We start from the raw sequence: 15,790 nt of genomic DNA, 5'->3' as shown, positions 1-15,790 counted from the left end.
TATGATTCTTACCACTTTTCCAAAATTTCAGCCCATTTGGTAACATAGAGCCTGAGAAAACTGCTTCCAAAGTTCGAACCTAAGTCTGAAATTAGCGTCCATAAAAAGCATGATTTTTCTTATATTCAAACTTCATGGAGAAAACTGCTTCAAAAGTAAAAACCCAAGTCTGAAATGAGCGTCCAAACAAAATCATGATTTTCTTAAGTATCAAACTTCATGGAGATTTTGTGACTGATTTCGATTTGGAGTATGATTCTTATCACTGTTACAAAATTTCAGCCCGTTTGTTCCCATAGAGCCTGAGAAAACTGCTTCCAAAGTACGAACCCAAGTCTGAAATGAGCGTATATAAAAATCATGATTTTTTTTTTTAAATCCAACTTTTTCAGATTTTGTGACTGAATTTAATTTCTTAGACGATTATTTCCACTATTCCAATATTTCAGCCCATTTGGTACCATAGAGCCTGAAAATACTGCTTTTAAAGTTCGAACCGAAGTCTGAAATAAGCGTCCATAAAAATTGATTTCGATTTGAACCACTTTTCTTTTCAGCATTCAAATATTTAAGCCCACTTGGTACCATAGAGCCTGAGAAAACTGCTTCCAAAGTTCGAACCTAAATCTGAAATTAGCGTCCATAAAAATCATGATTATTTAAAAATCCAACTCTATCCAGATTTTGTGACTGAATTCGATTTGTACCACGATTCTTACCACTTTTCCAAAATTTCAGCCCATTTGGTACCATAGAGCCTGAGAAAACTGCTTCAAAAGTTCGAACCCAAGTCTGAAATGAGGGTCCAAAAAATTAACGATTTTTTTAAGAATCAAACTTTATGGAGATTTTGTGACTGATTTCGATTTTTACCAAAATTCTTACCACTTTTCCAAAATTTCAGCCCATTTGGTACCATAGAGCCTGAGAAAATAGCTTCCAAATTTCGAACCCAAGTCTGAAAGAAGCGTCCATAAAAATCTTGATTTTTCTAAGAGTCAAACTAAATGGAGATTTTGTGATTGATTTCGATTTTTACCACTATTCTCACCAGCATTCCAATATTTCAGCCCATTTGGTACCATAGAGCCTGAGAAAACTGTTTCAAAAGTTCGAACCCAAGTCTGAAATGAGGGTCCAAAAAATTAACTTTTTTTTTAAGAATCAAACTTCATGGAGATTTTGTGACTGATTTCGATTTCTAGTATGATTCTTACCTCTTTTCCAATATTTCAGCCCATTTGGTAACATAGAGCCAGAGAAAACTGCTTCCAAAGTTTGAACCCAAGTCTGAAATTAGCGTCAATAAAAATCATGATTTTTTTTAAAATCCAACTTGATCTAGATTTTGTGACTGAATTCGATTTGTACTACGATTCTCACTACATTTCAGAAATTTCAGCCCATTTGGTAACATAGAGCCTGAGAAAACTGCTTCCAAAGTTCGAACCTAAGTCTGAATTTAGCGTCCATAAAAAGCATGATATTTCTAATAATCAAACATCATGGAGAAAACTGCTTCAAAAGTTCAAACCCAAGTCTGAAATGAGCGTCCAAAAAAATTATGATTTTCTTAAGAATCAAACTTTATGGAGATTTTGTGACTGATTTCGATTTCTAGTATGATTCTTACCTCTTTTCCAATATTTCTGCCCATTTGGTACCATAGAGCCTGAGATAACTGCTTCAAAAGTTCGAACCCAAGTCTGAAATGAGGGTCCAAAAAATTAAAGATTTTTTTAAGAATCAAACTTTATGGAGATTTTGTGACTGATTTCGATTTCTTGTATGATTCTTACCACTTTTCCAAAATTTCAGCCCATTTGGTAACAAAGAGCCTGAGAAAACTGCTTCCAAAGTTCGAACCTAAGTCTGAAATTAGCGTCCATAAAAAGCATGATTTTTCTTATATTCAAACTTCATGGAGAAAACTGCTTCAAAAGTAAAAACCCAAGTCTGAAATGAGCGTCCAAACAAAATCATGATTTTCTTAAGTATCAAACTTCATGGAGATTTTGTGACTGATTTCGATTTGGAGTATGATTCTTATCACTGTTACAAAATTTCAGCCCGTTTGTTCCCATAGAACCTGAGAAAACTGCTTCAAAAGTTCGAACCCAAGTCTGAAATAAGAGTCCATAAAAATCAAGATTTTTTTAAGAATCAAACTTCATGGAGATTTTGTGATTGATTGCGATTTGTACCACGATTCTCACAACAATCCCAATATTTCAGCCCATTTGGTACCATAGAGCCTGAGAAAACTGCTTCAAAAGTTCGAACCCAAGTCTGAAATGAGGGTCCAAAAAATTAACGATTTTTTAAAGAATCAAACTTTATGGAGATTTTGTGACTGATTTCGATTTCTAGTATGATTCTTACCTCTTTTCCAATATTTCTGCCCATTTGGTAACATAGAGCCTGAGAAAACTGCTTCCAAAGTTCGAACCCAAGTCTGAAATAAGAGTCCATAAAAATCATGATTTTTCTAAAAATCAAACTAAATGGAGATTTTGTGATTGATTGCGATTTGTACCACTATTCTCACCAGCATTCCAATATTTCAGCCCATTTGGTAACATAGAGCCAGAGAAAACTGCTTCCAAAGTTTGAACCCAAGTCTGAAATTAGCGTCAATAAAAATCATGATTTTTTTTTAAATCCAACTTGATCTAGATTTTGTGACTGAATTCGATTTGTACTACGATTCTCACTACATTTCAGAAATTTCAGCCCATTTGGTAACATAGAGCCTGAGAAAACTGCTTCCAAAGTTCGAACGTAAGTCTGAATTTAGCGTCCATAAAAAGCATGATATTTCTAATAATCAAACATCATGGAGAAAACTGCTTCAAAAGTTCAAACCCAAGTCTGAAATGAGCGTCCAAAAAAATTATGATTTTCTTAAGAATCAAACTTTATGGAGATTTTGTGACTGATTTCGATGTCTAGTATGATTCTTACCTCTTTTCCAATATTTCTGCCCATTTGGTACCATAGAGCCTGAGATAACTGCTTCAAAAGTTCGAACCCAAGTCTGAAATGAGGGTCCAAAAAATTAACGATTTTTTTAAGAATCAAACTTTATGGAGATTTTGTGACTGATTTCGATTTCTTGTATGATTCTTACCACTTTTCCAAAATTTCAGCCCATTTGGTAAAATAGAGCCTGAGAAAACTGCTTCCAAAGTTCGAACCTAAGTCTGAAATTAGCGTCCATAAAAAGCATGATTTTTCTTATATTCAAACTTCATGGAGAAAACTGCTTCAAAAGTAAAAACCCAAGTCTGAAATGAGCGTCCAAACAAAATCATGATTTTCTTAAGTATCAAACTTCATGGAGATTTTGTGACTGATTTCGATTTGGAGTATGATTCTTATCACTGTTACAAAATTTCAGCCCGTTTGTTCCCATAGAGCCTGAGAAAACTGCTTCCAAAGTACGAACCCAAGTCTGAAATGAGCGTATATAAAAATCATGATTTTTTTTTTTAAATCCAACTTTTTCAGATTTTGTGACTGAATTTAATTTCTTACACGATTATTTCCACTATTCCAATATTTCAGCCCATTTGGTACCATAGAGCCTGAAAATACTGCTTTTAAAGTTCAAACCGAAGTCTGAAATAAGCGTCCATAAAAATTGATTTCGATTTGAACCACTTTTCTTTTCAGCATTCAAATATTTAAGCCCACTTGGTACCATAGAGCCTGAGAAAACTGCTTCCAAAGTTCGAACCTAAATCTGAAATTAGCGTCCATAAAAATCATGATTATTTAAAAATCCAACTCTATCCAGATTTTGTGACTGAATTCGATTTGTACCACGATTCTTACCACTTTTCCAAAATTTCAGCCCATTTGGTACCATAGAGCCTGAGAAAACTGCTTCAAAAGTTCGAACCCAAGTCTGAAATGAGGGTCCAAAAAATTAACGATTTTTTTAAGAATCAAACTTTATGGAGATTTTGTGACTGATTTCGATTTTTACCAAAATTCTTACCACTTTTCCAAAATTTCAGCCCATTTGGTACCATAGAGCCTGAGAAAATAGCTTCCAAATTTCGAACCCAAGTCTGAAAGAAGCGTCCATAAAAATCTTGATTTTTCTAAGAGTCAAACTAAATGGAGATTTTGTGATTGATTTCGATTTTTACCACTATTCTCACCAGCATTCCAATATTTCAGCCCATTTGGTACCATAGAGCCTGAGAAAACTGTTTCAAAAGTTCGAACCCAAGTCTGAAATGAGGGTCCAAAAAATTAACTTTTTTTTTAAGAATCAAACTTCATGGAGATTTTGTGACTGATTTCGATTTCTAGTATGATTCTTACCTCTTTTCCAATATTTCAGCCCATTTGGTAACATAGAGCCTGAGAAAACTGCTTCCAAAGTTTGAACCCAAGTCTGAAATTAGCGTCAATAAAAATCATGATTTTTTTTTAAATCCAACTTGATCTAGATTTTGTGACTGAATTCGATTTGTACTACGATTCTCACTACATTTCAGAAATTTCAGCCCATTTGGTAACATAGAGCCCGAGAAAACTGCTTCCAAAGTTCGAACCTAAGTCTGAATTTAGCGTCCATAAAAAGCATGATATTTCTAATAATCAAACATCATGGAGAAAACTGCTTCAAAAGTTCAAACCCAAGTCTGAAATGAGCGTCCAAAAAAATTATGATTTTCTTAAGAATCAAACTTTATGGAGATTTTGTGACTGATTTCGATTTCTAGTATGATTCTTACCTCTTTTCCAATATTTCTGCCCATTTGGTACCATAGAGCCTGAGATAACTGCTTCAAAAGTTCGAACCCAAGTCTGAAATGAGGGTCCAAAAAATTAAAGATTTTTTTAAGAATCAAACTTTATGGAGATTTTGTGACTGATTTCGATTTCTTGTATGATTCTTACCACTTTTCCAAAATTTCAGCCCATTTGGTAACATAGAGCCTGAGAAAACTGCTTCCAAAGTTCGAACCTAAGTCTGAATTTAGCGTCCATAAAAAGCATGATTTTTCTTATATTCAAACTTCATGGAGAAAACTGCTTCAAAAGTAAAAACCCAAGTCTGAAATGAGCGTCCAAACAAAATCATGATTTTCTTAAGTATCAAACTTCATGGAGATTTTGTGACTGATTTCGATTTGGAGTATGATTCTTATCACTGTTACAAAATTTCAGCCCGTTTGTTCCCATAGAGCCTGAGAAAACTGCTTCAAAAGTTCGAACCCAAGTCTGAAATAAGAGTCCATAAAAATCAAGATTTTTTTAAGAATCAAACTTCATGGAGATTTTGTGATTGATTGCGATTTGTACCACGATTCTCACAACAATCCCAATATTTCAGCCCATTTGGTACCATAGAGCCTGAGAAAACTGCTTCAAAAGTTAGAACCCAAGTCTGAAATGAGGGTCCAAAAAATTAACGATTTTTTTAAGAATCAAACTTTATGGAGATTTTGTGACTGATTTCGATTTGTACCACGATTCTTACCACTTTTCCAAAATTTCAGCCCATTTGGTACCATAGAGCCTGAGAAAATAGCTTCCAAATTTCGAACCCAAGTCTGAAAGAAGCGTCCATAAAAATCTTGATTTTTCTAAGAGTCAAACTAAATGGAGATTTTGTGATTGATTTCGATTTGTACCACTATTCTCACCAGCATTCCAATATTTCAGCCCATTTGGTACCATAGAGCCTGAGAAAACTGTTTCAAAAGTTCGAACCCAAGTCTGAAATGAGGGTCCAAAATATTAACTTTTTTTTTAAGAATCAAACTTCATGGAGATTTTGTGACTGATTTCGATTTCTAGTATGATTCTTACCTCTTTTCCAATATTTCAGCCCATTTGGTAACATAGAGCCTGAGAAAACTGCTTCCAAAGTTTGAACCCAAGTCTGAAATTAGCGTCAATAAAAATCATGATTTTTTTTTAAATCCAACTTGATCTAGATTTTGTGACTGAATTCGATTTGTACTACGATTCTCACTACATTTCGGAAATTTCAGCCCATTTGGTAACATAGAGCCTGAGAAAACTGCTTCCAAAGTTCGAACCTAAGTCTGAATTTAGCGTCCATAAAAAGCATGATATTTCTAATAATCAAACATCATGGAGAAAACTGCTTCAAAAGTTCAAACCCAAGTCTGAAATGAGCGTCCAAAAAAATTATGATTTTCTTAAGAATCAAACTTTATGGAGATTTTGTGACTGATTTCGATTTCTAGTATGATTCTTACCTCTTTTCCAATATTTCTGCCCATTTGGTACCATAGAGCCTGAGATAACTGCTTCAAAAGTTCGAACCCAAGTCTGAAATGAGGGTCCAAAAAATTAACGATTTTTTTAAGAATCAAACTTTATGGAGATTTTGTGACTGATTTCGATTTTTACCAAAATTCTTACCACTTTTCCAAAATTTCAGCCCATTTGGTACCATAGAGCCTGAGAAAATAGCTTCCAAATTTCGAACCCAAGTCTGAAAGAAGCGTCCATAAAAATCTTGATTTTTCTAAGAGTCAAACTAAATGGAGATTTTGTGATTGATTTCGATTTGTACCACTATTCTCACCAGCATTCCAATATTTCAGCCCATTTGGTACCATAGAGCCTGAGAAAACTGTTTCAAAAGTTCGAACCCAAGTCTGAAATGTGGGTCCAAAAAATTAACTTTTTTTTTAAGAATCAAACTTCATGGAGATTTTGTGACTGATTTCGATTTCTAGTATGATTCTTACCTCTTTTCCAATATTTCAGCCCATTTGGTAACATAGAGCCTGAGAAAACTGCTTCCAAAGTTTGAACCCAAGTCTGAAATTAGCGTCAGTAAAAATCATGATTTTTTTTTAAATCCAACTTGATCTAGATTTTGTGACTGAATTCGATTTGTACTACGATTCTCACTACATTTCAGAAATTTCAGCCCATTTGGTAACATAGAGCCTGAGAAAACTGCTTCCAAAGTTCGAACGTAAGTCTGAATTTAGCGTCCATAAAAAGCATGATATTTCTAATAATCAAACATCATGGAGAAAACTGCTTCAAAAGTTCAAACCCAAGTCTGAAATGAGCGTCCAAAAAAATTATGATTTTCTTAAGAATCAAACTTTATGGAGATTTTGTGACTGATTTCGATGTCTAGTATGATTCTTACCTCTTTTCCAATATTTCTGCCCATTTGGTACCATAGAGCCTGAGATAACTGCTTCAAAAGTTCGAACCCAAGTCTGAAATGAGGGTCCAAAAAATTAACGATTTTTTTAAGAATCAAACTTTATGGAGATTTTGTGACTGATTTCGATTTCTTGTATGATTCTTACCACTTTTCCAAAATTTCAGCCCATTTGGTACCATAGAGCCTGAGAAAATAGCTTCCAAATTTCGAACCCAAGTCTGAAAGAAGCGTCCATAAAAATCTTGATTTTTCTAAGAGTCAAACTAAATGGAGATTTTGTGATTGATTTCGATTTGTACCACTATTCTCACCAGCATTCCAATATTTCAGCCCATTTGGTACCATAGAGCCTGAGAAAACTGTTTCAAAAGTTCGAACCCAAGTCTGAAATGAGGGTCCAAAATATTAACTTTTTTTTTAAGAATCAAACTTCATGGAGATTTTGTGACTGATTTCGATTTCTAGTATGATTCTTACCTCTTTTCCAATATTTCAGCCCATTTGGTAACATAGAGCCTGAGAAAACTGCTTCCAAAGTTTGAACCCAAGTCTGAAATTAGCGTCAATAAAAATCATGATTTTTTTTTAAATCCAACTTGATCTAGATTTTGTGACTGAATTCGATTTGTACTACGATTCTCACTACATTTCGGAAATTTCAGCCCATTTGGTAACATAGAGCCTGAGAAAACTGCTTCCAAAGTTCGAACCTAAGTCTGAATTTAGCGTCCATAAAAAGCATGATATTTCTAATAATCAAACATCATGGAGAAAACTGCTTCAAAAGTTCAAACCCAAGTCTGAAATGAGCGTCCAAAAAAATTATGATTTTCTTAAGAATCAAACTTTATGGAGATTTTGTGACTGATTTCGATTTCTAGTATGATTCTTACCTCTTTTCCAATATTTCTGCCCATTTGGTACCATAGAGCCTGAGATAACTGCTTCAAAAGTTCGAACCCAAGTCTGAAATGAGGGTCCAAAAAATTAACGATTTTTTTAAGAATCAAACTTTATGGAGATTTTGTGACTGATTTCGATTTTTACCAAAATTCTTACCACTTTTCCAAAATTTCAGCCCATTTGGTACCATAGAGCCTGAGAAAATAGCTTCCAAATTTCGAACCCAAGTCTGAAAGAAGCGTCCATAAAAATCTTGATTTTTCTAAGAGTCAAACTAAATGGAGATTTTGTGATTGATTTCGATTTGTACCACTATTCTCACCAGCATTCCAATATTTCAGCCCATTTGGTACCATAGAGCCTGAGAAAACTGTTTCAAAAGTTCGAACCCAAGTCTGAAATGTGGGTCCAAAAAATTAACTTTTTTTTTAAGAATCAAACTTCATGGAGATTTTGTGACTGATTTCGATTTCTAGTATGATTCTTACCTCTTTTCCAATATTTCAGCCCATTTGGTAACATAGAGCCTGAGAAAACTGCTTCCAAAGTTTGAACCCAAGTCTGAAATTAGCGTCAGTAAAAATCATGATTTTTTTTTAAATCCAACTTGATCTAGATTTTGTGACTGAATTCGATTTGTACTACGATTCTCACTACATTTCAGAAATTTCAGCCCATTTGGTAACATAGAGCCTGAGAAAACTGCTTCCAAAGTTCGAACGTAAGTCTGAATTTAGCGTCCATAAAAAGCATGATATCTCTAATAATCAAACATCATGGAGAAAACTGCTTCAAAAGTTCAAACCCAAGTCTGAAATGAGCGTCCAAAAAAATTATGATTTTCTTAAGAATCAAACTTTATGGAGATTTTGTGACTGATTTCGATGTCTAGTATGATTCTTACCTCTTTTCCAATATTTCTGCCCATTTGGTACCATAGAGCCTGAGATAACTGCTTCAAAAGTTCGAACCCAAGTCTGAAATGAGGGTCCAAAAAATTAACGATTTTTTTAAGAATCAAACTTTATGACGATTTTGTGACTGAATTCGATTTCTTGTATGATTCTTACCACTTTTCCAAAATTTCAGCCCATTTGGTACCATAGAGCCTGAGAAAATAGCTTCCAAATTTCGAACCCAAGTCTGAAAGAAGCGTCCATAAAAATCTTGATTTTTCTAAGAGTCAAACTAAATGGAGATTTTGTGATTGATTTCGATTTGTACCACTATTCTCACCAGCATTCAAATATTTCAGCCCATTTGGTACCATAGAGCCTGAGAAAACTGTTTCAAAAGTTCGAACCCAAGTCTGAAATGAGGGTCCAAAAAATTAACTTTTTTTTTAAGAATCAAACTTCATGGAGATTTTGTGACTGATTTCGATTTCTAGTATGATTCTTACCTCTTTTCCAATATTTCAGCCCATTTGGTAACATAGAGCCTGAGAAAACTGCTTCCAAAGTTTGAACCCAAGTCTGAAATTAGCGTCAATACAAATCATGATTTTTTTTTAAATCCAACTTGATCTAGATTTTGTGACTGAATTCGATTTGTACTACGATTCTCACTACTTTTCAGAAATTTCAGCCCATTTGGTAACATAGAGCCTGAGAAAACTGCTTCCAAAGTTCGAACCTAAGTCTGAATTTAGCGTGCATAAAAAGCATGATATTTCTAATAATCAAACATCATGGAGAAAACTGCTTCAAAAGTTCAAACCCAAGTCTGAAATGAGCTTCCAAAAAAATCATGATTTTCTTAAGAATCAAACTTTATGGAGATTTTGTGACTGATTTCGATTTCTAGTATGATTCTTACCTCTTTTCCAATATTTCAGCCCATTTGGTAACATAGAGCCTGAGAAAACTGCTTCCAAAGTTTGAACCCAAGTCTGAAATTAGCGTCAGTAAAAATCATGATTTTTTTTAAAATCCAACTTGATCTAGATTTTGTGACTGAATTCGATTTGTACTACGATTCTCACTACATTTCAGAAATTTCAGCCCATTTGGTAACATAGAGCCTGAGAAAACTGCTTCCAAAGTTCGAACGTAAGTCTGAATTTAGCGTCCATAAAAAGCATGATATTTCTAATAATCAAACATCATGGAGAAAACTGCTTCAAAAGTTCAAACCCAAGTCTGAAATGAGCGTCCAAAAAAATTATGATTTTCTTAAGAATCAAACTTTATGGAGATTTTGTGACTGATTTCGATGTCTAGTATGATTCTTACCTCTTTTCCAATATTTCTGCCCATTTGGTACCATAGAGCCTGAGATAACTGCTTCAAAAGTTCGAACCCAAGTCTGAAATGAGGGTCCAAAAAATTAACGATTTTTTTAAGAATCAAACTTTATGGAGATTTTGTGACTGATTTCGATTTCTTGTATGATTCTTACCACTTTTCCAAAATTTCAGCCCATTTGGTAACATAGAGCCTGAGAAAACTGCTTCCAAAGTTCGAACCTAAGTCTGAAATTAGCGTCCATAAAAAGCATGATTTTTCTTATATTCAAACTTCATGGAGAAAACTGCTTCAAAAGTAAAAACCCAAGTCTGAAATGAGCGTCCAAACAAAATCATGATTTTCTTAAGTATCAAACTTCATGGAGATTTTGTGACTGATTTCGATTTGGAGTATGATTCTTATCACTGTTACAAAATTTCAGCCCGTTTGTTCCCATAGAGCCTGAGAAAACTGCTTCAAAAGTTCGAACCCAAGTCTGAAATAAGAGTCCATAAAAATCAAGATTTTTTTAAGAATCAAACTTCATGGAGATTTTGTGATTGATTGCGATTTGTACCACGATTCTCACAACAATTCCAATATTTCAGCCCATTTGGTACCATAGAGCCTGAGAAAACTGCTTCAAAAGTTAGAACCCAAGTCTGAAATGAGGGTCCAAAAAATTAACGATTTTTTTAAGAATCAAACTTTATGGAGATTTTGTGACTGATTTCGATTTGTACCACGATTCTTACCACTTTTCCAAAATTTCAGCCCATTTGGTACCATAGAGCCTGAGAAAATAGCTTCCAAATTTCGAACCCAAGTCTGAAAGAAGCGTCCATAAAAATCTTGATTTTTCTAAGAGTCAAACTAAATGGAGATTTTGTGATTGATTTCGATTTGTACCACTATTCTCACCAGCATTCAAATATTTCAGCCCATTTGGTACCATAGAGCCTGAGAAAACTGTTTCAAAAGTTCGAACCCAAGTCTGAAATGAGGGTCCAAAAAATTAACTTTTTTTTTAAGAATCAAACTTCATGGAGATTTTGTGACTGATTTCGATTTCTAGTATGATTCTTACCTCTTTTCCAATATTTCAGCCCATTTGGTAACATAGAGCCTGAGAAAACTGCTTCCAAAGTTCGAACCTAAGTCTGAATTTAGCGTGCATAAAAAGCATGATATTTCTAATAATCAAACATCATGGAGAAAACTGCTTCAAAAGTTCAAACCCAAGTCTGAAATGAGCTTCCAAAAAAATCATGATTTTCTTAAGAATCAAACTTTATGGAGATTTTGTGACTGATTTCGATTTCTAGTATGATTCTTACCTCTTTTCCAATATTTCTGCCCATTTGGTACCATAGAGCCTGAGATAACTGCTTCAAAAGTTTGAACCCAAGTCTGAAATTAGCGTCAATAAAAATCATGATTTTTTTTTAAATCCAACTTGATCTAGATTTTGTGACTGAATTCGATTTGTACTACGATTCTCACTACTTTTCAGAAATTTCAGCCCATTTGGTAACATAGAGCCTGAGAAAACTGCTTCCAAAGTACGAACCCAAGTCTGAAATGAGCGTCTATAAAAATCATGATTTTTTTTTTTAAATCCAACTTTTTCAGATTTTGTGACTGAATTTAATTTCTTACACGATTATTTCCACTATTCCAATATTTCAGCCCATTTGGTACCATAGAGCCTGAAAATACTGCTTTTAAAGTTCGAACCGAAGTCTGAAATAAGCGTCCATAAAAATTGATTTCGATTTGAACCACTTTTCTTTTCAGCATTCAAATATTTAAGCCCACTTGGTACCATAGAGCCTGAGAAAACTGCTTCCAAAGTTCGAACCTAAATCTGAAATTAGCGTCCATAAAAATCATGATTATTTAAAAATCCAACTCTATCCAGATTTTGTGACTGAATTCGATTTGTACCACGATTCTTACCACTTTTCCAAAATTTCAGCCCATTTGGTACCATAGAGCCTGAGAAAACTGCTTCAAAAGTTCGAACCCAAGTCTGAAATGAGGGTCCAAAAAAATAATGATTTTTTTAAGAATCAAACTTTATGGAGATTTTATGACTGATTTCGATTTGGAGTATGATTCTTACCACTTTTCCAATATTTCAGCCCATTAGGTCACATAGAGCCTGAGAAAACTGCTTCCAAAGTTCGAACCTAAGTCTGAAATTAGCGTCCATAAAAAGCATGATTTAACTAATAGTCAAACTTCATGGAGAAAACTGCTTCAAAAGTTCAAACCCAAGTCTGAAATGAGCGTCCAAAAAAATCATGATTTTCTAAAGAATCAAACTTTGTGGAGATTTTGTGACTGATTTCGATTTGGAGCATGATTCTTATCACTGCTCCAAATCTAATTTTAAAAATCCAACTTAATCTTGATTTTGTGACTGAATTCGATTTGTATCACGATTCTTACAACTTTTCCGAAATTTCAGCTAATTTGGTATTATAGAGCCTGAGAAAACTGCATCCAAAGTTCGAACCCAAGTCCATAAGCGTTCCAACTTTTTGGAGATTTTGTGACTGGATTCGATTTCTTTCACGATTATTACCACTTTTCCAATATTTCAGCCCATTTGGTACTATAGAGCGGGAGAAAACTGCTTCCAAAGTTCGAATCTAAGTCTTAAATTAGCGTCCATAAAAATCATGATTTTTCTAAGAGTCAAACTTTATGGAGATTTTGTGATTGATTTCAATTTGTACAACTATTCTAACCACAATTTCAATATTTCAGCCCATTTGGTACCATAGAGCCTGAGAAAACTGCTTCAAAAGTTAGAACCCAAGTCTGAAATGAGGGTCCAAAAATATAATGATTTTTTTTTAAATCCAACTTAATCTTGATTTTGTGACTGAATTCGATTTCTATCACGATTATTAAGAATCAAACTTCATGGAGATTTTGTGATTGATTGCGATTTGTACCACGATTCTCTCCAGCATTCCAATATTTCAGCCCAATTGGTACCATAGAGCCTGAGAAAACTGCTTCAAAAGATCGAACCCAAGTCTGATATGAGGGTCCAAAAAAATAATGATTTTTTTAAGAATCAAACTTTATGGAGATTTTGTGACTGATTTCGATTTGTACCACGATTCTTACCACTTTTCCAAAATTTCAGCCCATTTAGTACCATAGAGCCTGAGAAAATAGCTTCCAAAGTTCGAACCCAAGTCTGAAATGAGCGTCCATAAAAATCATGATTTTTTTATTAAATCCAACTTTTTGCAGATTTTATGACTGAATTCGATTTCTTACACGATTATTACCACTATTCCAATATTTCAGCCCATTTGGTACCATAGAGCCTGAAAAAACTGCTTCCAAAGTTCGAACCCAAGTCTGAAATAAGCGTCCATAAAAATCATGATTTTTTTAAAAATCCAACTTTATCTAGTTTTTGTGACTAGATAAAGTTGAATTCGATTTGTATGGAGATTCTTACCACTTTTCCAAAATTTCAGCCAATTTGGTCACATAGAGCCTGTGAAAACTGCTTCCAAAGTTTGAACCCAAGTCTGAAATAAGAGTCCATAAAAATCATGATTTTTCTAAAAGTCAAACTAAATGGAGATTTTGTGATTGATTTCGATTTGTACCACTATTCTCACCAGCATTCCAATATTTCAGCCCAATTGGTACCATAGAGTCTGAAATGAGGATCCAAAAAAATAATGATTTTTTTAAGAATAAAAATTCATTGAGATTTTGTGACTGATTTCGATTTGGAGTATGATTCTTATCACTGTTACAAAATTTCAGCCCGTTTGTTCCCATAGAGCCTGAGAAAACTGCTTCAAAAGTTCGAACCCAAGTCTGAAATAAGAGTCCATAAAAATCAAGATTTTTCTAAAAGTCAAACTTAATGGAGATTTTGTGATTGATTGCGATTTGTACCACTATTCTCACCAGCATTCCAATATTTCAGCCCAATTGGTACCATAGAGCCTGAGAAAACTGCTTCAAAAGATCGAACCCAAGTCTGAAATGAGGGTCCAAAAATATAATGATTTTTTTAAAAATCCAACTTAATCTTGATTTTGTGACTGAATTCGATTTCTATCACGATTATTACCACTATTCCAATATTTCAGCCCATTTGGTACCATAGAGCCGGAGAAAACTGCTTCCAAGGTTCGAATCTAAGTCTGAAATTAGCGTCCATAAAAATCATGATTTTTCTAAGAGTCAAACTTTATGGAGAATTTGTGATTGATTTCAATTTGTACAAATATTCTTACCAAAATTCCAATATTTCAGCCCATTTGGTACCATAGAGCCTGAGAAAACTGCTTCAAAAGTTCGAACCCAAGTCTGAAATGAGGGTCCAAAAAATTAACGATTTTTTAAAGAATCAAACTTTATGGAGATTTTGTGACTGATTTCGATTTCTTGTATGATTCTTACCTCTTTTCCAATATTTCTGCCCATTTGGTAACATAGAGCCTGAGAAAACTGCTTCCAAAGTTCGAACCCAAGTCTGAAATAAGAGTCCATAAAAATCATGATTTTTCTAAAAATCAAACTAAATGGAGATTTTGTGATTGATTGCGATTTGTACCACTATTCTCACCAGCATTCCAATATTTCAGCCCATTTGGTACCATAGAGCCTGAGAAAACTGCTTCCAAAGTTCGAACCTAAATCTGAAATTAGCGTCCATAAAAATCATGATTTTTTTAAAAATCCAACTTTATCCAGATTTTGTGACTGAATTCAATTTGTACCACGATTCTTACCACTTTTCCAAAATTTCAGCCAATTTGGTAACATAGAGCCTGAGAAAACTGCTTCCAAAGTACGAACCCAAGTCTGAAATGAGCGTCCATAAAAATCATGATTTTTTTATTAAATCCAACTTTTTGCAGATTTTATGACTGAATTCGATTTCTAACACGATTATTACCACTATTCCAATATTTCAGCCCATTTGGTACCAAAGAGCCTGAAAAAACTGCTTCCAAAGTTCGAACCCAAGTCTGAAATAAGCGTCCATAAAAATCATGATTTTTTTAAAAATCCAACTTTATCCAGATTTTGTGACTGAATTCGATTTGTACCACGATTCTTACCTTTTTTCCAAAATTTCAGCCAATTTGGTAACATAGAGCCTGAGAAAACTGCTTCCAAAGTTCAAACCTAAGTCTGAAATAAGCGTCCATAAAAATCATGATTTTTTTTTTTAAATCCATTTTTTTGGAGATTTTGTGACTGAATTCGATTTCTTACACGATAATTACCACTATTCCGAAATTTCAGCCCATTTGGTACCATAGAGCCTGAGAAAACTGCTTCAAAAGATCGAACCCAAGTCTGAAATGAGGGTCCAAAAATATAATGATTTTTTTAAAAATCCAACTTAATCTTGATTTTGTGACTCAATTCGATTTGTATCACGATTCTTACCACTTTTCCAAAATTTCAGCTAATTTGG

This window comes from Hesperophylax consimilis, chromosome 11 (assembly GCF_061612785.1).
Source record: "Hesperophylax consimilis isolate HC1 chromosome 11, BYU_Hcon_1.0, whole genome shotgun sequence".
In the NCBI taxonomy this organism is placed as follows: domain Eukaryota; kingdom Metazoa; phylum Arthropoda; class Insecta; order Trichoptera; family Limnephilidae; genus Hesperophylax; species Hesperophylax consimilis.
The sequence above is the reverse complement of the archived record's forward strand: the minus strand, read 5'-3'. Positions refer to the sequence as shown.